This window comes from Ailuropoda melanoleuca, chromosome 18, assembly GCF_002007445.2.
Source record: "Ailuropoda melanoleuca isolate Jingjing chromosome 18, ASM200744v2, whole genome shotgun sequence".
Classification (NCBI taxonomy): Eukaryota; Metazoa; Chordata; class Mammalia; order Carnivora; family Ursidae; genus Ailuropoda; species Ailuropoda melanoleuca.
The window spans coordinates 19653209-19678973 of NC_048235.1; the positions used below are offsets into that span (position 1 = coordinate 19653209).

The following is a 25765-nucleotide window of genomic DNA, read 5'->3' on the forward strand; positions in this document are numbered from 1 at the left end:
ATACTCATAAGCAAATAGTCTTCATGCCTTGAATGAACACAGTTTGAAATTAATTAAGGAGGGTTTAAATTCAAAGTATATTTCACCTGAGGACTTCTCAGAATATGGCAAATAGTATTAGACAACTACATTTCTTATTTCTGGTTAATCATTCTTATGGATTGACCAGAAACCAAGAACTAAAAATATAAATACATTTTTAAAAGAGTATCACTTATAAGTGTAATCACAAAAAACCTAAATACCTAGGAAAAGATTTAACCAGATATATGCAGTTAAGTAATATCTTTATAAAGAAAGAGAGAAGGGGGGGAGAGAAAGAAAGTTATTTTACCCATCCAGCAGGACCTGGAGCAACGTTGTGTTTTATTCTAGGCGGCCTAGGTGAATAAGAGAACAATTTCCTATCCAATGACTGTTTTAGGCAGCAGCTCGTGTATACTTTGATGCCAGAGAGATTTGGATCATATCCATGCTCCAGAATATGACAGCTACATGACAATGAACAAATTACCCACGTTCTCTGAGCATTATGTTTCTTCTATACATTGGGAATATCCTATCTTCTTCCCATGTTCCTGGTAGGAAAGAACTGAGCTAGCAGATGCAATATGCCTAATGCAGTACTTTGGACATGATAAATATTGAATTATAATTAGTGTCAGTCCTCTGCCTTTTTGCCTCATGTGACTAATGTGAGTTTTCCACATTAGTTGAGAAAATGCAATTTTATTAGAGAAAATGTGAAAATGAATGAGGATTGATACAAAATGCTAAATAAAGTAAATAAATGCTAAGTAGGTAAGGAAATAACTAGCATGTGAACATCCACAAGATTCATGACAGATACTATATATATAGGGAGTAACTTTGTAGCTAGTAAGATATGCTGAAGGTAGAGTAAATACAGTATATAATAGAACAAACTTGAGTGTTTATTCTAGGTAAAAAGTGCAAGTCACAAATATGTGACTTCTGGGTCTCTAAATCAGCCACAGGTTGGTGACAATGAATGTGGTTCCTTCTGGCTCCCTATGTGCCCTGTCCGAAAAGTGGAGATAAAACTCATGTCTGTTTTATAGATCAATTAGCAGCTCCAGCTGAAAGCAAGTATAATTGCCCCCATAGCTCTCTGTGAGCAAGTGTGTGTTGGCAATGGACACGTTCCTTCTGTGGGGCTCTCCTACTCAATTCCAGTCTCCTATCAGCCCTGTTCTGAAAACATTAAAATATTGAGGAATTAATTCCATGATATTTTTAAAATCATATCCTAAATGAGACCTATAGAATATTAAAATGTTATTAAGAAAGCAAAACACAGCATTAAATAAACACATTTAGAATATATGGGACCTCTATGTGGCTGGTATATTTTGAAGAAAAAATGCTCTTCATAATCAGATGTATTAGTCCTAAACACAAAAAACAATTTGGGGAATTTTTTTAGTATTCACATTAGAGGTTTACTACATATCAAACATTTTCATGTCCATAATGAAAAAGGCAAATACCAATCTAAAAATATAAACAAAAGTCTTAGAAAATCTATCTTATACAAATGACAAAGAATATCTTAAAAATCTTCAACTAAATTAGTTGTAAGATAGAATAGAAGTAAAGTACGATTAGGAGTATGAAATTGGCAAACGCAAGGAGTAATGGCAATACCAATTTTAAGGATTGGGCTTCTGGAAGATTCTTAGCACAACCTTTCCATTTGACAATTTGGAAATGAGTATCAAAAGTCTTAATAGTATTTTATGAAGCAATTTTATATCTAGAAATGTATACTAAGGAAATGGTTAAAATACTATCAAAATATTTAAATATAAAAGTACTCTCCAGGGGTGCCTGGTTGGCTCAGTTGGTTAAGTGTCTGTCTTTGGCTCAGGTCATGATTCCGGAGTCCTGGGATCGAGCCCCATGTGGAGCTCCCGGCTCATCGGGGAGCCTGTTTCTCCCTCTCCACCCTCACCCCTTGCTCATGCTCTCTCTTGCTATCTCTCTCTCTCAAATAAATAAAATCTTAAAAAAAAAAAGTATTCCCCAAAGGTGTTTTAATTATACAATTTTCAATTACTTGAAAGTACAAAAAATTGTTTATCAGGTAAATAGGCTATTTCCTTCCCACGAAATACTTTGCAAGTATTACAAATGATATTGTAGAAATTTATTTTGCTATACAAATACTTGATTACTATGTGGTTTTAAAAAGAATGAATATATTATGATAAAATATTTTATGCTAATCTGCATAGTATTCTTTCCATGTTAGAGTGATTATTTCTTAGTGGTAGGATCATAATTATTGTCTTTTCTTTCTATGTAGCTGTGTTTGATTGGAGCTTTCCTAAAATATAAATCATTCTTTCTTTACCTCGTTGATTTTACATGTTCTAACATACCGAATTCTTACCCATGAGTAGTTTTTAGAGTTTCTATTCTAATTCCTTATATTTCTTATCTATTTCTGAGCAAATAATATCAGGTAAAGAAAGTTGCCTTCTTTATTTTTTATTTTTAAAATATTTCTGAATGGTTTCTGGTTCTTACTCTTCCAGATAATTTTATGGTTACTTCACAAAAGTTTTAAGGAGTACAAAATACATGAACAAAGCATTTCATTTCTAATCTCATTAGAAAAACATTGTAAATATTGGTGCCTTTGCAATATTTACTCTCTCCATCTAAGTACATGGACTGCCCCTCTAATAATACAGTTCGTCTTTGAATAAGTTTTGTGACTTTCATATTTTTTCTAGAATATTTCTTGCAATCTTGTCATCCATTTTTTAAAAAAATGTTTAATTCATATTGCTATTGTGAATGCAATCATTTACTTTAGCATTCCTAACTCATCCTAATGGGTAACACATTTGGTTTTATCTTGAAAAAATGAAACAAACAATAGTGCAGGGCTGTTTTTTACATAATTGGAGGGAGGTGTCGTGATAATTTAAGTAAATATAGTCATTTTGAAAAGGAAGAATTAAATCTGAGAGTTATTTGCCTACAGTTGTGTACAGTTTACTGCCTAATGTCAGTAGATCATAAATACCTGCCCTCACAACTTTGCATAAAATAAATATAATCATTAACATATAACTAATTCCTAATTGAAAAAAAACAAACCATGCTGTAGTTATATATATTTGCAGTCAAGCGTATTCAATTATTTTTTAAGCCACCCTTGGTAATCAAGAACATCTTAAGGTAATTATTTTCAGTTTTTTTAGTCTGAAGCTGTTACAAAAATCTGAAGAATTATTACTATATCAATTTTAGGAAAAGAGAGATACGTGGCCAGAGGGTGGAGAACCAAAAGGCCAGAAAAGGCAAGAAATTTGTTTGGCTTGCTGGGAGGCCATCAGTTGCTCAGCACAACCGATGAGCTGCCAGCAAGTGTCATAATGAAACATGCCAGTGCCTCCCAGGGCCTTAAGCTGCAGACATCTTTTTCTTCTGGCTTTCCATGGAGTTTTGAATAGACCATTGCAAGACAAATTGTTCTAGTCTTTGTGTTTCCTTTTTATTGTTAATGTGGTGGTTATATTTACAAAGAAATAGACCGTTTATGTAACATAAAGCACTTTTTTGTTACTTTCAACTAATGTTTTATTTGTTTTGAAGGCAATTCATCCTAAATTGAATATAGAGAGCCCAGAGTGCAATTGAAGATATAATTTTGCCCAACTGCCAATTAATCAGGAGTTAAAAGCACCTGAGGAGAGAACTGGCCAAACCCTCCAGTCAGGAAAAAGGGGGCACCTTCTTTATCATATAAATGAAGACATTTCCTGTTGAAGAAAAGAAGCCAGAAAATGAATAGGCATTATTGTCACATTACCCAGATCATTTAATTTTGTTTTCTCCTGTCTTACAAAATTTGTCACAGAACAAGTAGATGACATTGAATGTATGTGTGCAGCTGTTGGGAACTTAACTATCACCATGATTTAGGGATTCTTCTGTAGCGGGATGTATCTTTTCCTCTGATGCTTAGAAAATTCAAGCAGATTCTATCACCTCTCCTCAGTCATAGTCATGGCATTTTAGTCTCCTTATTTAATTTAAATTTAGCAGAGATGTTATTTCCGAGTTCAAGGAGAAACCGTCTCTGTCGGAATATGATTTTGTATTTGCATAGAAGGAAGTTGATTTTAACAATTGTTCACAAGCACAACAAAAACTTTGGGTACAGTGAGATGTCATCTTCTACTAGGGGATGCATGTGGCCCCAGTCTTATTATAATTCCAAATATGATTCATATTCTGCCTAAAGCACTCATGTCTTGTCTGCCATTGAACTCTGTTCTCATAGAAGCCTATCTTTCCAGTGTCATACAAACTGTAGTGGCTTCACTTGTCTCTTGGACACTTGAAGTATATTGTTGAATTTAAGAACGTTTTGGAAAAAGTCCAAAGCGATGGGATAAAAGTAGAAGGATGAATATATGTACCAATGTCCTTTGTTTGCAGATAGCATACTATAGATAATATTGCTGTCAGTACATGCAGGTCTGGGTAAAAGGCCAGAGAAGGATGACAGGCAGTTGTTTCCAGTTGCATACAAATGAAGACTGATTTTGCTCTCTTGTCAAACTAGCACTTAGAATCTCCTTTCTTTTTCTTCCCTTCCAAGATTTACCCACAGTGAACCACCCAGCTCTCCGATGACTGTGGGCTGTGGTGTTCTGTCTGCTACTGCTCTGCCCCAGCTTCTCTGCATCTGTTAAACATGGGATCTTATGGAAGCTGACATTGTGTCTTGTCTTATAGCCTTCTGGGGCTCCTTTTGCCCACCTTGTCTAAAGTAATTTCACTTTACCTGTAGTACAGCAGCTGGTTATGCATCCTTTTGTCATCTCTCCTCCACACATAAGCACAAGTTCTATATTTCAAAGGAATAAAAAAATGACTTTATTGCTAATAGAAAGGCTGTATTCCAGGAATTCATTTATAGGGAATCTACCTGGAACTTAAAAAATTTTAGAACATGGCTCAGAGCTTACAAGACACTTCTGTGTTTTCCTTATTTTTGAGAAAGTCATCATCACCATCACCATCACCATCTTCATCACAGATGTATTAATGGAGCATTTACTCTTTTTTTTTCTTTGGAAGACACTGAGCTAAGGACATTACCAGAATCATCTCATGCAATTTTCCCCCCTCATAAAAAACATAAAAGGTGGGAGGGGAATGATGAGAAAACTTGTCATTATTGTACATAAGTATCTTTCCTGGAGTCATAAAAAATTCTAAGCATGGAGGACAAAGCTATGTGTTGAGCACTAAGTCATCTTTTGAGTTGTTAGAAATATAAATGAAAATACTAATGGAAGCAGCTGTTTTTCTTTTCTTCTGTACCTAGGTTTTCTCCTCTTGAAAATGCATATAGTAGTAATACTTTCTCCATAACCTCGTTTAATATTCAAATGAATTAATACATTTAATATGCTTACAATATTTCCTGGCATAGTAAACTTAGCTGTTTTGCTGGTTTATTTTGGAACGTATAGCTGTAATGATGTACTTATCTTTCAGATATCCAAAGGAGACAGTAGTCACCAGAATCTTCTCTAAGTAACATATTTTAAGTGTTATTAATTACTTTTCATTCATTTATTCATTTAGTATACATTTTGGAGTGTCTTTGATGAACTCAAGCTTGGGCACAGATTTTTCTTCTGAATGTATTTGCTCTCTATATATCTTTATGGTCAGGCTTATTTTCACCGTCATTAGCTCAACTCTACGTCCAGAATGGTGCATAATTTTGATAACACCTCATTAAACGAATGTTACACTGGCCACATCAGCAATAATTGTCATCTTATAGAGATTAAAGTATTAATAAAAACTTTGTGTGATCATCAAAGTCTTCGGCAGGATTTAAATCAAATTGCTTAGCATCTAAAGTATCTTTGTCTTGAGAAAGCACATGGCTAAAATATTCTGAGCTTATATTATTCTGATTTATTTTGTTGGAGACAAAGAATGAAGCAGATGTGAATGAATTTGAATGGAGAGTAGCTTTAAGATATGTCAGAATGTAGCCGAGCTTCCAATTTTGTGTACAAATCCCAGTGTTGCTGACGGCATCAGACATTTTGGTAACTCACGTTGAATCTAGTGTGGATATTTATGTGGAAGAAAAAGGTACAATAACAAAGAGCAATTATAAAACATAGGGAGCATTTTTAATGAGTAAGATGACTGCTGTCTCGTAGAAAAAACAATCCATTCCAACAATTTTACTCTGATATTTATCTTTATAGTAATAAAAGTGGAATGTTGAATAATAATTCATACAAAATCATTTCTATTAAGATTAATATGAAAATATTATTTAAAACATTCACTGTAGGGACACCTGGGTGGCTCAGTTGGTTGAGCGTCCAGCTCTTGGTTTCAGCTCCAGTCACGATCTCTGGGTCATGGGGTGGAGCTCTCTGCTTGAGATTCTCTGCCTCTCCCCCTCCCACTGCCCTTCCCTCCACTCACGTGCACTTTCTCTCTCAAATAAATAAATAAATAAGAAAGAATTTAAAAAATAAAACATTCACCCTAATCTTCCTTACCATCACTTTTTAAACTACTTACATATTAATCTTCATACTTTGAATAAGTAATTATTTGAGATAAAAAGAATATTGCCATACTTACATTGATGAATAATCCTTTAAATTTCCTTTTTTGTATGTTTCACCCAATATATTTATGTTTCAGACTTGAAATAAAATTAGCTCAAATAATAAGATTAAGAGAAATTTGAGGGGCTTTGGAAAATTCTCATCCATTTTCCCTTCAATATTGCCTCTTTCTTTTGAAACTCCAATAAGATGTATTTTACACATTTTGTTTCCAATGTCTATTGGCAGTGTCCACTTCCTTTCCTCTCCCACTCCTACTGAATTCTGCTTAATTTCTTCAGGTGAATCTTTCTGTTTAATAATTCTCTGTTCAACTATGTCTCATCTTCTGTTTAATCAGTCTAAGGAGATTTCCTTTTTAATTTCAACAATTGTAGTTTTCATTTCAGGAATTTTTGATTCTTTTTATGTATGTCTGTTCTTTCTTGACAATCTAACTGCTACCTCACGTTTTTATACATAATTATTCTACATAGCAGTTGTTTATTCTCTGACACTTTCATCCTCAAAATCCTTTGTGGGCCTGTTAAAGTTTGTATTGTTAAAAGTTTGCGCTGACACTCTTGGTGGCTTGCCTCCCTGTATTCTTGGTGATGCTTGGAACTCGCGTTTCTTGTTCTCAGTCTGTGTGAGTAGTGAATAGCTATAATGGAAATGTTCTCTTCAAGAAAAGTTTTATGTCCATTTGTGCTAGAAGTCAGGGTATTTCAAATCAAATTATTTGAAGGAGGATAATGGCACACTTTATTCTTCTCCAAGTGCCTTCCCATAATGTGGACTCTCAAGTTAGTTCTCACATGGCTCTTGGCCAAGCGTCAGTGTTTATGTTGGAGCACTGTCAGCAGCATTTGTGACCAGGCAGTCTTAGCTCCCGAGCTTCCTTACTGCCGACCACTACCAAATCCAGTGTGGGCTCCTAGTTGATTTCTTATTCTATTTGTCTTTGGGGGAGGTCCCTGGAGATTTTCCTGCTAGTTATATGTCTCTAAGAATGAGGGCCAATGAAGGATTTCCTGGTCTCTATTTGTTAGACAGCAGAATCTGTCCTTAAAATCACACCTATTTGTTTAGAACCATTAGTCCCCTGTGAGTCATTGGACACTATACCCTAGTGAATGACTGTGGCAAAAAGGCAAATCCTTCTGCAGGACCAATTTCTTCATGCCTTTTCTTGCCTGGATTTCTCTTTCTCTTTGTACCGTTCACCCATAGCCCTTGTGGCTGAGACTGTGTGAGTCATGACAACACTCTATGGACTAGTGGAGACTAGTTCTTCAGTAATCATGATAAAGTAACATTTCTGTTTTGACCCATTCCACTGGCCCACCTTTCCCTGGAATTAAGTTTCCATTAGTACTGTGGTCTAAGCTAGATGTGCTGATATCACAATATCACTTTGTAGTTTACACAAAACATATTACCTACAAAATTACAAGCCATGTATTTATTTTTGGAGTAGAGAAATGCTTGACCTTTTGCTTAGATTATGTTCTGTTTCCATAAGGATAGAAAAAATAGCATATATACGGCAAGGATGAAGGGAAATTTCAGAATTCTCATGTACTTATTTAGGAAAATTGAATTTAAACTTAATAAGGATGTCATATTGATTTCATGTTTAATCATATACATACTGAGTTTTTCTCTTTTTTTTTCCATTTTTTGTGGCCTTCTGACAGGAAAAAAAAGAAGCAACCCATAAAGTGAAAAGACAGCCCTATTGAAATTACAAAAGAGAAAATCAATTATTTATGTCTCTGTAGTGACTTTCAGAATCCTCCTTCCTCTTCTTAATTTTCTAAAATTCTTAAGATATTAATTTTGTAAACTGCATCACATCTTGGTAAAATAAAGAGCTCAATAAAAAGAGACATGATACATTTCTCTGAGGAATGGTAACAAATGGGATATAAGTTAAATCTATCTGAGAACAAAATAAATAATGAAATGCCTCTCAGAATATGAAGGAAATGAAAAATAAGTATTTTTTTTAGCAATTCATAACATAGCATTAAGTAAAAAAGTAGAGAATCATCTTTGGATAAATGCATGCTCTTTTAAAACAACATCCATGATACAAAGAGAGTACATCCAGCTTCTTGTCTCAAATAGCATTCCAGTACCTAAACTGTACAGAGGCATCTTTTCAGACGTATTCGTATTTCCATTGGACATTTTTCATGGTGTAACTCAACATAGAGCATTTTATATTACTCTCTGTAGGACCAAAAAGTACAACTGAGGAAATAATGTAGCTTCATTTCTTTCCCTAGAATGTTTGGTACCTTCTACCAAGGTCGCGTTTCCTCCCATGACCGGTGATATTACAGAATAACGGTAAATACTGTGGGAATATGGAAACAAGTTTGGTGCTGTTAAAGCCAGAGAAGCCAAAACACATTTCATTCTTTCATTTCCAAGGAGTTTATGATTTGCAGAGGTAAGTGTATTTAATCATGTGGATGGACTTAGTGCTATTGAAATGGATGGTAAATCATATGCAGGAAGAATACAAAGAGAGAAAATCATGAAAGACAAGGGCTTGAGAACCTCGAAATTGAGACACCAGATAAAGGATGAACTTGCAGAGGAGACAAGAAAAGACAGCCAGAATTGTTGATGAAACCCTGGAGAATGTAGTGTCACAGAACTCCACAAAAGTGGCAGAAATGTTAAACTGTGTGAAATATTGTAAAATCACAAACAGCGATGACTGTAATGCTTTACTAGGGATTGGCTGTTTGTAGGCCATGGGAAACATTGACAAGAGGCATGTAGATGAATGGGGAGGATGGAAGCCAGGTAGGAGCCAGATGCAAAGGGAAATGGAGGTGGGAAGGTAGAATGTGTGCCCGTGTATGCAACTCTTGAGAAATTTGAGTCTCATTTAAAACAAAGAAACAGCATGACAATAAAGAATGCAGAGTTAATAAGAGCTAATTTCATTGATACAGTCAACAAATATCAATTAGCTGTCTTGTGTTCCAGGCTGTTGTGCAGATAATGGGAGTATACCACTGAACAAAATGGAGAAAGCCTGTCTTCACATGGAGCTTGCATTCTAGTGACGGGAGACATACAATAACTAGGTGAGTGAATAAAACACGTAATATTTTATCTGGTGATAAGTGTTAATGAGAAAAACGAATCAGAGAAGAGTGGTATGAAATGACAGTTGAGACTGGGGAAATATCTCACTGAGAAAGAGGCTTTTGAATAAAAACCTGATGGAAACGAGAGAGCTACCTTGTGGATGTTGGAGCAGAGCATTGCAGTCAAAAGAAAGTTGACGTACACAGTCCCTGAAGAGTGATTGTGTCTGCAGTGTTCCACCAACAGAAAAGCACCTAATGTGCCCGAATGGAGAGCAGAGTAAAAAGCAAGATCAGACAGAGAATGAGGCACAGAACATGTACAATGCCAGTAGTCCAGTGAGTGACCGTGGAGGATTTATCTTTTACTCCAAGACAGGGAGACTTTGGAAAAGTGACACTTACACTGAAACAGAATCCCTGGGATTGTGGTGTCATGAATGCTCTCCTGAGGCAGGGACAGAAGTCAGAAGATCAGGTAGGAACCTATCTCAGCAACTGAAGAGAGAGAGCATGGTGCTGAGACCAAACAGGGCTTGCTGGGTTGGTGAAAAGTGATAGAATTCGGGATCTATTTTTAAGATGGCACTAACAGGATTTGCTGATAGAATGGATGAGGCTTTTGATGAGGGAAAATAAATCAAAGGCAGACATGAGGTGTTTAGTATCAGAAGTGGAAAGAATTGAGTCATCATTAAATAATATGTGGATGGTTGAGAGGGGAGCAGATTTGGAAAGGGAATGGGCAATATCTGGAGCTCAGGGTTTGTTCACTCGAAGATGACTTTTAGACATCGATGGGAAGACATCGATTTGACTATAATTGGATAGGTGGGCCTGAAGTTCAGGGGAGATGAGGGCTGGGGTATTTGTGTAAGAATTATCAGGTTGTGTATTACATTTGAAACAATGAAATTAGGTGGAATCACGTGGGGAGTAAGCGCAGATAGAAAAGGTCAGTAACTGACCAGGACTGTACAGAACTGAGAGGTTAACACATGAGAAGGAAGCAGCAAATGAATGTGAATAGGAATAACCAAAAAGGCAGGGGGAAGTCAGGTGATATGATATCCTATAAAGAAGTGTGTCAAAAGGGGCATAAAGGGGGCACCTGGCCGCCTTAGTTGGTGGAACATGCAACTCTTGATCTTGGGGTTGTGAGTTTGAGCCCCACATTGGGTGTAGAGATTACTTTAAAAATTTTTTTTAAAAACAATTTTTGAACGGCAAAGGATTAATTATATCAATTGCTGCTGCGTTGAATGAGATGGAGACTAAAAAATGACAGTGGCTTCAGTGACTCAGATGTTACCTTCATCCTTGAGAAGAGCAAAGGTTGGAAAAATGAAGAATAAAACCCTATAATGTTGTAAACAGAAGAGATTGGCTTTAAAAAAAAATCTGTCATCATTATTCACAAGCTCGTAAAACAGTGGATAAAATTGAACATTGCTAATAGGAATAAAACATGATAAACTTTTAGGAAGACAATTGCATTATTCTGTAAATGTGGACATGAGTGTACACAATCCCCTTGCACCTCCCTTCTCATTATATAGTCCAGGGAAATGTTTGCAAGCATTACCGGGAGACATTTACAAGAACCTTTGTAACTGCCTATTCTTAATAGTCCCAAACTGGAAACAATGCAAATGTTCATTGAAAGGAGAACGGTTAAAAATAAATTGGGGGTAAATTTACTCAAAGAAACAATGATCATCAGACAATGATACAGATATAATAGATAAAATTTACATACAGATCAATTCTCAGTGTTATATAATCTCATAGTTTCATGTAGTTCTTCTTTGTTACATTATAATAGTTATAATTTTGCATTAATCTACATAAATCTTTTATTCCTATCCACCCCATTAGGTAATACACTCCACAAAATCCAAAGCTGTGCTTTTTAACCCTTTCTTTATCATAAGTATAGCATTTAGTAGACTTTAAATAAATATTGCTGCATGTATATGTTGCATATCTTACATTATATAGATTATATATAAGTGAAGGGATGAATGAAAATACTAACTTGTGCAATACACTCATCTTAAAATTCCTCCTAATTGATGACTCTATGTAGTATTTTAGGGATTAAAAATTAAACTGTTTGCTTTAATCAGTATGACCTTCATCTCCCCGTAACCACAATGTAGTTCAAGAATACGTAGAAGTTTTTATAGATACTGCTCAGCGAAGCAATGTACTATCCATCCGTTTACTCATTTACTCAGCAATCCTTTGCCAAGTTACCATGTCGTGGAGGCCCTGGTTGGGCATGCCTGTGATGTAGGAGTGCACCGTGTAAGCAGTGGCCCTGCCTTCATGAAGCTTGTTTTAAAGGAGAAGAGATAAAACATAAACAAGTAAATTGATGGGAAAAGTTCAGTAATGTTCAATATGATAGAAAAAATCAACAAGGCAATGGGACAAAAAGAGCCTGAGAAGTCAAGGGTGGGAGGGCCTCTTCCCGCCGGGTTGTCAGAAATGCCAACATTTGATGGGGCGCCTGGGTGGCACAGCGGTTGAGCGTCTGCCTTCAGCTCAGGGCGTGATCCCGGCGTTCTGGGATCGAGCCCCACATCAGGCTCTTCTGCTGTGAGCCTGCTTCTTCCTCTCCCACTCCCCCTGCTTGTGTTCTCTCTCGCTGGCTGTCTCTATCTCTGTTGAATAAATAAATAAAATCTTTAAAAAAAAAAAAAAGAAATGCCAACATTTGAGGAAAGACCTGAGTGAGGAAAAGGAAGCGGCCATGCAAAGATGGAGAAATACAGCTCAGACAGAAGGGCTACAAAAAATGTGGCAAGAATTAGCTTGGCGAATTCAAGGAATGGTAAAAGGCCATATGACTAGAGCAGTCTTTGTGACAACAGTCAAGGCAAGGGTGGTACGAACAGAATATTGGCTGTATGGGTTTTACAGACCTGATTTAAAATCAGAAAGCTGTCCCAATTGCAGTGAGATGCCACTGATGCATTTAAGTAGGAAAATGCAGAAGGAACTCTAAGGGACACAAGAAAAAGTGCTAGAGTTACATTTGTGGGAAAAGAGTATCAGAGTGACAATAAATCTTGGTTTGCTGGAGATTGTCCTGGTTTATCCATGTTTTCCCAGAAAAATTATTGAAATTTCCCATGCTGGATAATACATTTTCCATTTTTTTTGGTTATCAGTTCACGTATTGGCTAAACTTTCTAAAATATTTGTTAAAAATTTGTAACGCTAAGTATTTTCCTTTCATTCTTTTTTGCAAAAGATGGAGTATAATTTTGATTAGAATGACTTAGGCATCACTCCACCTGGATATAAAAATACTTTGTAGTCAACCTCTTTCTCAATGCTGCTCCAGTGTTAGGATTTTCTGAATTATATTATTTCACATTAGGTTGAGACTGATGAGACAGTTCATAACCTGCTTCAAGAAATTATCCAAATGGGCTACAAATCATCTTTATTATCCTCTCAGTTGCTGCTGAATTGTTTAGATAGGAAAGAAGTATCAGACTCTTTTATTAGCTTGGACAAAAGTGGAAGAGCAATAAAATGCCCAGAAAAGGACCACAGAGGAGCAATGAAGTTGTGATAAAAGTGACTAGGATTTTGTTATTCATATTTGCTGTTTGGCATCCGGTGCTTAGAAACAGACAAGGGGGCCTTATTTTACAGACAATAAATTATTCAAAGCCATTGGGTTGTAAAAGTTAAACCTTGAAATACTAAGTATTTTTCTTTTCTGTTTCTTCTCTTCCTCACTTTCCTTCGCTACTGTGTAGCTAGGGCTTTAACTATTTAAAATGGAATCTGAAAAGGAGAAGCAAATACAGCATGAAGTGGCCTACTTCCACCAGAGCAATGAAAGGCAACAATTGTAGGCATTAAAATCTAGAGTATTTAAAAATCTCAGAAGTCCAATCCAATTGAAATTTTCTAGGAACCAGGCCACACACTTGCTCTTGGCAATTTTAGATGTTTTGCTATTTACATACCCACTGCAGTCAGAGTAACATAACTTTTCTTCTGAGTTTTTAATATTGTATTTTTATTGTTATAGTCTAAAATACAAAACTTATAGATGTAGGGTCTAAAACACAAGTTATGTGGAAATAAACTGTGAACATAGTTGTAAGCACAAGAGGATATTGTAAATATCACACTCAGCTTGCACATCCTACAAATAACCCTTGGATTTTGCATGGAAATAATTGTTCTATTCCCATTTTCAATCCGTTGGCACCACCATTTTCCTCCTGAGAAGGCACCTCTTCAGAACTCTCATTTAGGTTGTGGGATGGCTTTACCATTTGGAAATTAACTGACTATAAATGATTATTTCTGGAGAAGTCAATGTACAGTGGGCATTATCTTTCTAAAACATTTTTTTCTGATCAGGTCATTGCTCTCATCTAAAAGAAAATTAAACATCAATAATATCCAGTTACCCACAAGGTAAAACCTCTTACTTTGTTGTATATAATTAAATATCATCACAGACCAGTCATTCTACCTTTAACTCCTACTACTACCCTCAGTCAACACCAAGTTCAGTCACATGCAGCTTGGATCCACCATACTTTTGCTCTTTAATTTTATTTAATTTTATTTTTTAAAAGATTTTATTTATTTATTTGACAGAGAGAGAGACAGCCAGCGAGAGAGGGAACACAAGCAGGGGAGTGGGAGAGGAAGAAGCAGGCTCCCAGCGTCGGAGCCCGATGTGGGACTCGATCCCGGAACGCCAGGATCACGCCCTGAGCCGAAGGCAGATGCTTAACAACTGCACTACCCAGGCGCCCCTTGCTCTTTAATTTTAAGACCAAAGTAAATGCCCTCCTTTCTTTGAAGCCCTCTATGACTGTGAACCCCAAGGAAGAATGACTGTCTCTCCCTGCCATTCTCCATAGCACCAAAATTCAGGGAGGCGGCACTTGCCTCCCTTTTAGCATTATACCTGGATTGGTGGCATCAGCTTTGTGACAGCATGAATCCCCAGGACCACACTATGTGGAGTAGACACTGTTTCTGCCACCCTACTGTTAGAGCCGTTGAGACTCAGGCAATGAGCATTGCAAAAGTTAAACAGAACTATCAGAAGAGGGAGCCGTGATTCACCATTATCAGTTCCCACTAATTCCACACCCTGCATGGCTTCTGTTACGTGGTTCTACCTATCATACTTTATTATGGTTCTTTTTATCATCACCTCAGTAGGCTCACTTAACATTTGTGCCTGCAAAGAAAGGCCCACACAGCAATATCTGAAATACTCAAAGTTCTAAATTATCTCCAAATTCCAGCATAGGTTTTAGCCCAGGGCCCTACAGTCAGCTCAGCCAGCATCAGTCTTGTTATCTCAGACTGAAGCTAAAAGGGCCAAGTTCCACCAGCCCCTTGTCTCCCTCCAGCCGGGCGGCTTGTGAGCCTCAGAACCACCCAGGATCTGATGGGGCAGAGCTGGCCAAAGGTGGGCCTCTACCAGATATGCCTGGACCAGAACAGGAGGGTGGGGAATGGCTAGTTAACCCTCCCCAAACCTCCCTTTTTAAGTAAGCTTTCCAGGCAATTCTAAACCCTCTGGCTGGGCAGAGAGGAGGGAAGGAGCATGATAATTTGTGGAACCCAATGGTGTTGGGCATTTGGGGGTGGCCCACTGTAAATATAGCAGTCGCTCTTTCTTGAGGCCAAGGCCCACTTCCACCCAAGGGCATCCTCATTGTCCTGCACTCGGCACCCCATCATCTTGCCTGGGGGACGCACTTCTGCTCTCTGCATTTTCTCTTGGCTCACTAGGTTGCTGAGGTTTCACATAAGGCCATATGGAGTGAGGGGAAGAAATAAAAAAAAGTCCCTGTGTTTCAAAGTTTGTGAAAGATGTGGCCCTCTAGGGATGCCTGTGTGGCTCAGTCGGTTAAGCGACTGCCTTCAGCTCACGTCATGATCTCAGGGCCTGGGATTGAGTCCGCATTGGGCCCCTTGCTTAGCTGGGAGCCTGCTTCTCCCTCTGCCTGCTGCTCCCCCTGCTTGTGCTCTCTCTCTCTCTCTCTGACAAATAAATAAATAAAATCTGTAAGAAAGAAAGAAAGAAAGAAAGAAAGAAAGAAAGAAAGAAAGAAAAAGAAAGAAAGAAAGAAAGAAATAGAAAGAAAAGAAAGAAAGAATGAAGTGGCCCGCTAAACTGAAGATGGGAGCCGCTTGTGTCTGGACCTGACAGTGGCAGTGCCATCAGCTAGACACTGATTGCAAAGACTGGGCTTTATTCATCTTTTTACAGTCCTTGGAAAAATTTGGGACTAAATGATTATTTGTTAAATGAATTTTAATGAGGTAAAATATGTTTTCTATTTTAATCATCATTAACGGAAAAGTTGTATTATCCTCAGGGATACATACATAGCAGATGTATAATTTCGGAGAAGTGTAACAGTCAATTAAAAATTCACATGCTGCTATCTCTGATTCATAGGCCTTGTAAATTAATGGTGTATTTGGGTCATTTTCTTCCTCTTTTTCTATTTTCTTTTGTAAATTTTACCAGTATGAGTGTTAACCAACAGAGCTCAAATCACAATTCCACATCTCCAGAAATGTTCATTACTCACACAAACCAAAGAGATATAGAAGACTGATGCACCTTTAAAAACTGTCCAATTTTAAACATCCAGTGCCATGGACTTCTTACACTTATCCATTCCAACCCAGGAATTCATTCCTTTTTTCATTTAACAAATACTGAGCACCTATTATGTGTTCACCGCTGAGAGTACAACAGTGAATATTCAGCTTTCCAACTGATCTCTGTCATTAACATTTTTCCCCCTTACAATCCATTCTTCTCGGAGCAACCAAGATGGGATTTTAAAAACATAAATCAGGAAACACCATTACTGTATTTAAGCCCTCCAACGGCTTCCTAATGTACTAATCCAGGCTCTTGGCCAGTGCTTGGTTTGTTACCATTTATTCACCACTCTCCAGGACACCCTAGTCTTTTCATCCTTTAATACACCAAGCCTGTTCCTACCTCAGGGCCTTTGTATGTGAGGTTCCTCAGCCTGCGGCTCTTCTCCCAAACTATCACAAAACCCCAGGTCCTCACCATAACGTCACCTCCACAGAGACTTAGTACCCGATTCACACGTTGAAAGTTGCTCTCCACGGCACCTCGGTCACTCGGTAACAAATCCTGCATTCTGCATAGCAATTGTGCATATATGACAGTATCTCACTTATTTACAAATAATTTTATGGGAATGCTATGTACTTTCTTCTACACCTGCCTTATTTCTAATTCCAGGCAAGGGAATGTGTGGCCATGGAGGCAATGAAATCTGGATTGCACTTGCTTAATAAATAAAAGTTGAGTTGAAATCTTCACATTGAGATGAAATTAAGGATGCGTTTTATGAAAATATGCTATGATTCTACTGCCAAAACTTTAGGAAATGGCACATGTTATATAGTCAATTAATTTCAGCTCCACTCTTCTAATATAAGTTGCCTTGAATATGGGGTTCTTTCTTTTCTTGTAGTTCCTTTTTTTTTTGATGTCATTGTTTTGAGGTGTTAAATGCTTGTTTAGTTATTACTTCAGGATGTGTGTGTGTGTGTGTGTGTGTATAATCAGGGTGTAACTGAATGTACATTTAAAATATCATTACCTAACTTTCAAAATGTAAAGCAGCCTGGGGAAGATCTTTAGTATACATTTAATGTTACCTGTTATGGTTATTAAGAAGATACATCCTGGGGCGCCTGGGTGGCACAGAGGTTAAGCGTTTGCCTTCGGCTCAGGGCGTGATCCCGGCGTTATGGGATCGAGCCCCACATCAGGGCTCTTCTGCTATGAGCCTGCTTCTTCCTCTCCCACTCCCCCTGCTTGTGTTCCCTCTCTCGCTGGCTGTCTCTATCTCTGCCGAATAAATAAATAAAATCTTTAAAAAAAAAAAAAAAGATACATCCTGAGGGAAGGCAGCAGAAATACTCAAAGTCACATAATGTGCTAAGATTGTAAAAGCGAAAATAGTTTTAACTGGTTTTCTCAGGAGGATGTTACATTTTGAATTTAGTTGCCCTTAGTTATGTACTTTTTCCTTTATGTTTGTGATCTTTAACTTATGGAATGTTGTGTTGTTTTTTTCTCAAAATACTTCCCGTAAGTACTTGTAAGTAATTAGTCATGAATGATCCATATCTTCTTATCTAATCATGTTTCTGGGTTTCTTTTTGAAGAATATACTGACCTACACATCTTAAAATCTGAATACTTAAAAAAAGTGAAATAATGTATCTCAAAACTACCAAAATAGTTAGCAGCTTCATTTTTGAAAACCATTTATGTATGAGAGCTGATGAAAGGGTTTTTTTATTTATTTTATTTTTTTTTAAAGATTTTATTTATTTATTCGACAGAGATAGAGACAGCCAGTGAGAGAGGGAACACAAGCAGGGGGAGTGGGAGAGGAAGAAGCAGGCTCATAGCGGAAGAGCCTGATGTGGGGCTCCATCCCACAACGCCGGGATCACGCCCTGAGCTGAAGGCAGACGCTTAACCGCTGTGCCACCCAGGCGCCCCTGAAAGGGTTTTTTTAAAGCAGTGTATCCTTTAAAACCTCCAGGTAAATTTCTACATTGGCTCTGTTCAGGCGCTAGGGCTGCAGCAACAATGGACTACAAACTGGGCGCTTCAACAACTGAGATTTATGGTCTCACAGCCTTGGAGGCTGAAAGTCCAAAATCAAGGGATCAGTGGGATTGGGTCCTTCTGCAAGGGGAAAATCTGCCCCAGGCTTCTCTCTTTGGTTTTTAGATGGCTGTTTTCTGTCTTATAACTTCTCTTCATGCTTTTCTGTCTCCAAATATCCCTTTTACTAAGACACCAGCCCATTCTAATGACAGTTTAACTTGGTTACTTCTGTGAGCACCTTATCTCCAAGTGAGGTCACAGTTTGAGTTACTGGGGGTTAGGATTTAATATGTGAACTTTGAGCGTACACAATTTAACCTGTGACAGTAGCCTGTTACAAAGTCCTTGTTTTTAACATCAACTGACTTTTCTTAGATGATTAATAGGATTGTGCTATTTTAAATATATTTCAAGTTAATTCATATTTTATTCCCTCCATAGCTTCAATATGGAAATAGAAACAAAATTCCTGCTAACACACTGACTTTCTAAATGGTCCTATATGGGAAGAATATCTGTCGAAGAACATTTTTTCCACTAACAATATGCCATGAAAAAGGTTACATGTCAATAAGGGTACACATACATACAGACATATAGACACATACATATAAAGGGATACATATAGGTTTTATTTTGTTTTAATGATTGCCTAATATATACACACACACATATATAGACATATATACATACAAAGAGACATATATTATAATGTTAGTAATTGAATAATTTGTTTTGTTAATTATGAAATTATTAATAAATATATAGTAATTTGTATAATGAATAGAGTTTTATGAAAATAAATTATTTATATGCCCTAAACACACTTTAAAAAAAAATAGATTGGGGCACCTGGGTGGCTTAGTCAGTTAAATGTCTGCCTTCAGCTCAGGTCGTGATCTCAGGGTCCTGGGATTGAGGCCTGTGTTGGGCTCCCTGCTCAGCAGGGAGCCTGCTTCTCCCTCTTCCTCTGCCCCTCCCCTCTCTACTCCTCTCTCTCACAAATAAATAAAATCTTTAAAAAATAGATTATTTATAATTACCAAAACTTGGAAGCAACCAAGATGTCCTTTAATAGATGAATGTATAAACAACTATGGTACATTATACAGTGGAATATTATTCAATGATAAAAATAAATGAGCTATCAAGATACAAAAAGATGTGCAGGAGCTATGAATGCATATTGCTAAGTAAAAGAAGTCAATCTGAAAAGGCTACATCTAGTATGATTCTAACTATAGAACATCCTGGAAAAGGCAAACTGTTCGAGTAAAAAAAATCAGTGGTTACCAGGAAGATAAGGGGAAAGGAGAGCGAAAAGATGAAGAGAGAGGATTATTAGGGCAGTAAAGCTATTCTGTATGACACTGTAATAATGGATACATGTCACTGTAAACTGTCAAAACACAGAATGATGAAACAAAGAATGAAACCTAATGTATACTATGAGGACTTCGGTTAATATATCACTATTGGCTAACCAGTTGTAATAAATGTACCACATTCATACAAGATATAAATAATAGGGGAAACTGGGAGATGGGGCATGGTGAGGGGCTTTATGTGAACTCTCTGTACTTTCTGCTCAATATTCTGTAAACCTAAAAGCTGTTCTAAATAAGACAATCTAGTAATAAGAAAAGGTGTATCACAAGCAAAAATAAACTTAAAATCGATTAAAGCCTTAAATATATTACCTGAACCATAAAATTCCTAGAAGAAAACATAGACAGTGAGCTCTTTGACATCAGTCCTAGGAATATTTGTTTGGACCAGTCTCTTCACGCAAGGGCAGCAAAAGCTAAAATGAACAAATGGGATTACATCCAACTAAAAATATTTTGCATAGCAAAAAACAAAAACCATCAACAAAACAAAAACGCAATCTACTGAATAGAAGATATCTACAAATCATGCATTTGATAATCTGATAATGTATATCCAAAATACATAAAGAACTTACATAAATTTATGTATTTAAAAAAACCACAAAAGGGCACCTGGGTGGCTCAGTTGGTTAAGCATCTGCCTTTGGCTCAGGTCATGATCTCCGGGTCCTGGGATCAAGCCCTACATTGGGCTTCCTGCTCCGCAGGGAGTCTGCTTTTCTCTGTCCCTCTGCCCTTCCTCCCTGCTTGTTCTCTCTCTCTAATAAATAAATAAAACCTTAAAAAAACACACAAAGAACAACCTGATTAAAAAATGTGAAGAGGACTTCATGAATAAACATTTTTCCAAAGAAGACAGACACAGTTGGCCAACAGACAAACAAAAAGATGCTCAACATCATCAGGGAAATGCAAATCAGAACCACAATGAGATACCACCTCACACCTGTCAGAATGGCTAGTATCAAAAAGATTTAAAAAGTGCTGGTGGAAATATGGAGAAAAGAGAACCCTCGTGCACTGTTGGTAAGAATATAAATTAGTGCAACCACTGTGGAAAACAATGTGAAGTTTCTCCAAAGTTCAAAAATAGTAATACCATATGATCTAACAATTCTGGAAATTTATCTGAAGAAACAAAACACCAATTTGAAGAAATACGTGTACCCCTGTGTTTATTGTAGCACTATTTATATGGACGCACCTAAGTTTCCATCAATAGATGAATAGATAAAGATGTGATTGTATATACTGCATGTATGGATGTGTGGAATGGAATGTTATTCAGTCATAAATAAGAATGAGATTTTGCCACTTGTGACAACATGGATGGACCTAAAGGGTATTATGTTAAGTGACATAAGTCAAACAGAGAAAAACAAATATGTAGAGTCTTATACATAGAATCTAAATCAAAACAAGAACAAACAAAATAAAACTAAAACAGAATCCTAGATATAGGAAAAAAGCTGTTGGTTACCAGAGAAGGGGGGGGTTAGGGAGCAGGTGAAATAGGTGAAGGGATGAAGAGGCACCAACTTCCAGTTATAAAATATTATAAGAAGTCATGAGAGGGGCGCCGGGGTGGCTCAGTTGTTAAGCGTCTGCCTTCTGCTCAGGGCGTGATCCCAGCGTTCTTGTATTGAGCCCCACATCAGGCTCCCCCTCTGGGAGCCTGCTTCTTCCTCTCCCACTCCCCCTGCTTGTGTTCCCTTTCTCACTGGCTGTCTCTATCTCTGTCGAATAAATAAATAAAATCTTTAAAAAAAAAAAAAAGAAGTCATGAGAATGTAATGTACAGCATAGGGAATATAGTCAATGATATTGTAATAACTTTGTATGGCGACAGATGGCAACTACCACCTTTTCCTAGAATCCTCCAAAGTAAAATTAATAGTTTTTCCAGTTTTTGAAGTTTCCATAAATGGAATCTAATTATATCCATCTAATTGTATTCATCTAGAATTAGCATTTTATTGCTCAACGTAGTTCTGAAATTTGTTTATGCTGAGAAGCTCTTGTGTATTCATCTTCTCTTCTTATAGTAAGCCATTAAATCAATAGATCCAATTTAGTTATTCATTCTACTGTAGCTAGATATTTGGATTTTGTTATTGTCGTTTGTTTTTGCTGTAATGAACGATGCTACTATTAGTCATCTTATGTGTGCTTTTTCTAGTCAGTAACTTGTCTTTTTATTTTCCTAACAATGTCTTTCAAAGAGCAAAAATTTCTAATTTTGATGAAGTCCACTTTAACAATTTGTTACTTTATGAATCATTCTTTTGTTGTCACATCTAAAAAAACTTTACCACCCCCAAAATATTAGCAAACTAATTCAGCAACCTAATGACAAATAAAATAAATTATTAAGAAAAAAAGTTTGGCTTACTCTAGGATTGCAAGGTTGTTTACAAAGAAAAAATTTATTAAATTAGCTAATCAAATTAAAAATTAAACTGGTAAATCATATCATTTTCTCAGTAGACCCCGAATAAGAGCATCTGATACCATTCAAAGCATTTATGAGAAAGACTGTTGGCAAACTAGATGCAGAGTTGAATCTCCTTCATTTTATCGAAAACATCTACCAAAGACTCAGAGAAAATATAATTGTGAAATATCAAGAAAAAATCAGGATGCCCCCTACAAATACTTATATTCGGTATTGTACTTGTAGACATTGATGGCCCCCAAAACAGGATAAATGTGTACATTCTAAATTATTTTAAAGGTAACAAAATTGTCGTTATCCACAAATAATAAGTTTTTTGCATAGAAAATCCAAAAAGTGGGGCACCTGGGCGGCACAGTTTGTTGAACATCCGACTCTCGGTGTCGGCTGAGGTCCTGATCTTGGGGTTGTGAGATCAAGCCTCCCATCCAGCTCTGCATTCAGTGCGGAGTCTGCTTAGGATTCTCCCCCCTGCCCCTCATGCTCTTGCTCTCTCTCTCTAAAATAAATAAATCTTAAAAAAAAAAAAGAAAGAAAACCCAAAGAGAGAATCAACAAGAGAATTTAGTAAATTGCTGAATATAAATTCAGTATATAAAAATTAATTTCATTTTTATACACAGAAAATATACTGATAAATGCTGTACTAAAGATTTTACTTATGGTAGCAAGAACTCTGACATGTTATTTAGGAATGAATCTAACGAGATCTATATAATAAGCTATGGAGAAAATGAAACCTTGAGTAAAAGACACCAAATAAGTTATAAATAAATGAATGGAGGAACATACAAAACTTATGGGTAAAAAGGCGTAGCATCTTCAATTCATGAGTAGATGCATGGATTTAATGAGATTCTAATTAAAGTACTAGTAGACATTTTTGGTAGCATGTATTTCTAAAATTTATACCAGTGAGTCAAGAGCCAAGAAAAGCTACAATATTCTTAAACATGAATGAAACTCAAAATAATTATGCTGAGTAAAAGAAGCCTTAAGAAAAAAAGAGCACCTAGTATATATTTCCATTTATATAAAATTCTAGAAAATGTTAGTCAAATTTAGTGACTCAAAGCAGATCACTGTTGCCTGGTAACTACGGAGGGAGTATGGAAAAGGGCAGAATGGAGGGATTGCCAAGGGTCATGAGGACACTCTGAAAGATGATGGATAATTGTGGATTATCCTAATTGTGGTGATTGTTTCATGGGTGTGTACAGGGCAAACATCACATTTTATAGTTTATATATTTCTAATTCATTATATGTTAATGATGCCTCATTAACACTGTTAGAATTATCATCGTTTTTTGTAATTTTTTCTTGTGTTGTCTTTGGTCATTTTCTGCACAAGATGAGTGGTTGTGGAAGGAGGCAGTAATGCAAAATTTCTCAAAGGCACAATAAAGATGCAGCCTACTGTCATCCTCAGAAACTTGAAAAGTGACTAATAACATTCCTGTTTGTCAACAAGACCATCAGAAACTAAAAGCAACTAAAGAGATCTACCTGCTTAGTGGGGCCTACATGCAAGTGGACCATAGCTAGTGGTGGAACGCATTGACTGTTGCCTCTAGCTCAGAGTCTATAGCAATGGGTCTTGACTGGAACCAATTCTCATTCTTATTTTGGGTTTGCACACCTAGCAATTAAGTTCTAACTTTCTAAATGAATTATCACAGATGGGTGCCTGAGTGGCTCAGTCGTTTAAGCGTCTGACTCTTGATTTGGGCTCAGGTCATGTTCTCAGGGTCATGGGATTGAGCCCTACATCGGGCTCTGCACGGAGTCTGCTTGTCCCTCTCCCTCTGCTCCTCCCCCTGCTTGCTGTCTCTTTCTCTCTAAAATAAGTAAATAAAATCTTGAAGAAAAAGAATTATCACAGAAAATAGTGTTCAGTTTGGATCCTCTGCTTTTATATTACCTGATAGTAGAAACAATTTTACCATAGGTGCAATATTACAATGGCCCAAGGAGCATCATACACAATGGGCTTATCATATATCTCTCCATCCATAAAGAAGTGGATTGATAACAAATTAGAATAGGTAGTTAAAACACCTACTTAAAAAAAAATGGAAATACCAGGAATGGCCAGCAATCCCTGTACGGACAGGGATCAGTCAGGAAGCTAAAGCAATTCTGATATGGTTTAAGAGTCAGTAAACCAGTGAGAATTTAGACCTTGCTATCTTATGTAACATCCTTGTGGTAGATGGGCCATTTACCATGGAGTGGCCCCAGTTTGGGGTAGGATGCAGTTCTTAGCTTACTGCATGCATTCTCTTTGGATAGAACGCTGACTTTGACTCTAATGGAAGCCACAAACTGGCTGAGAGCACAGCCAAGTCATGCCCAAGATAAACCATTAACATTGCAACCATTTCCAGGTGGGAAAATAGTGCCACCTTTTCTTATTTGTCTTTATAGTCAGTAGACCCTTTTTCTCTTTCTTTCTTTATGTTTTAATCTTGATTGTTCCTAATTAAGTATATTATAGGGGTCATCCTCAGCAATTTGGTAACTTTATTTTTTAATATTTCTTGCTTTTTAAAAATCCTTCGTACTCTCTTTTCCTAAGACTCAGTGTTGATCCCTGAAGCAATGAGGTTTCTTTGTACATACACATCTGGATTTTTCTAACCTTGTCTGAATGCCTGCCCTCTCTTAGGAGATGTTGACAGTCACACCAGTAAGTATCCCTGCTTATGAGATCTAGCAGCACTGAAGCTGCTGCCCTCAGTAAATAGAGGATTCCATGACCCAGCTTCACTTCCACTTGTAGAAATTCCATTTAGAGCTGGGCTTCTTTTATCCTATGATCCCAAGTGCTTTTGTTCTTAATCCCTTCTCCTGAAACAGTTTTAAAGTTTGGGACTCTGCTGGCTTCACCTTTAAGCTCACTTCTACCCCTCTGTTGGCGTGCATCTCTTTGAGAGCACTTTCTCTCCTTGCCAGAGGCCCAGGTCTTTGACTCAGTCTCCCTCTGCAACTCATTCAACCAAGTGATTCCCTGCCACCTTATCAAAACAGTGTGGCCACACATCTGGGTCCTCAGGGGCAGCATAACAAAATTCTTATAAGCTAGTTCCCATTATTCCTCTTCTTTCTGTGCTCAGCTGACCTCACAGAGTAGTAACACATTTTTTCTGGAGTAGTTCTGGATTTTCCTTAGACTCATTTACTTCTACATACACCAGGGGAAGAAGGCTTGTTCTATGGTCTAGCCATGATTCTTAAATGCCCTTCAAAGGATATCTAAAAATGGGGGTCTAGGACAACCACCATGACCTAGGAAAGGATAGAGTTTCAGACTATCTGAGACTTGAATTTAATGCTCAAATGCATTTGTCTGTGACTTTGCCAGCCTCTGGCCTAACAAACAGGAAGAGAGCTTTAATCTTTCATTACATTTCTGGTGAAGGATGTGATACGAAGGAAGCATCACTAAAATCCTTACAGCAATTTGGAAGTAGGTTCTGGAGC

The 25765-nt window shown here is 37.1% G+C and overlaps 1 pseudogene; it reads left to right on the forward strand.

The window, feature by feature from the left end:
* Positions 1-10006: 10006 nt before the first annotated feature.
* LOC109491101 overlaps positions 10007-25765 on the forward strand; it is a 29432-nt pseudogene continuing 13673 nt past the window's right edge.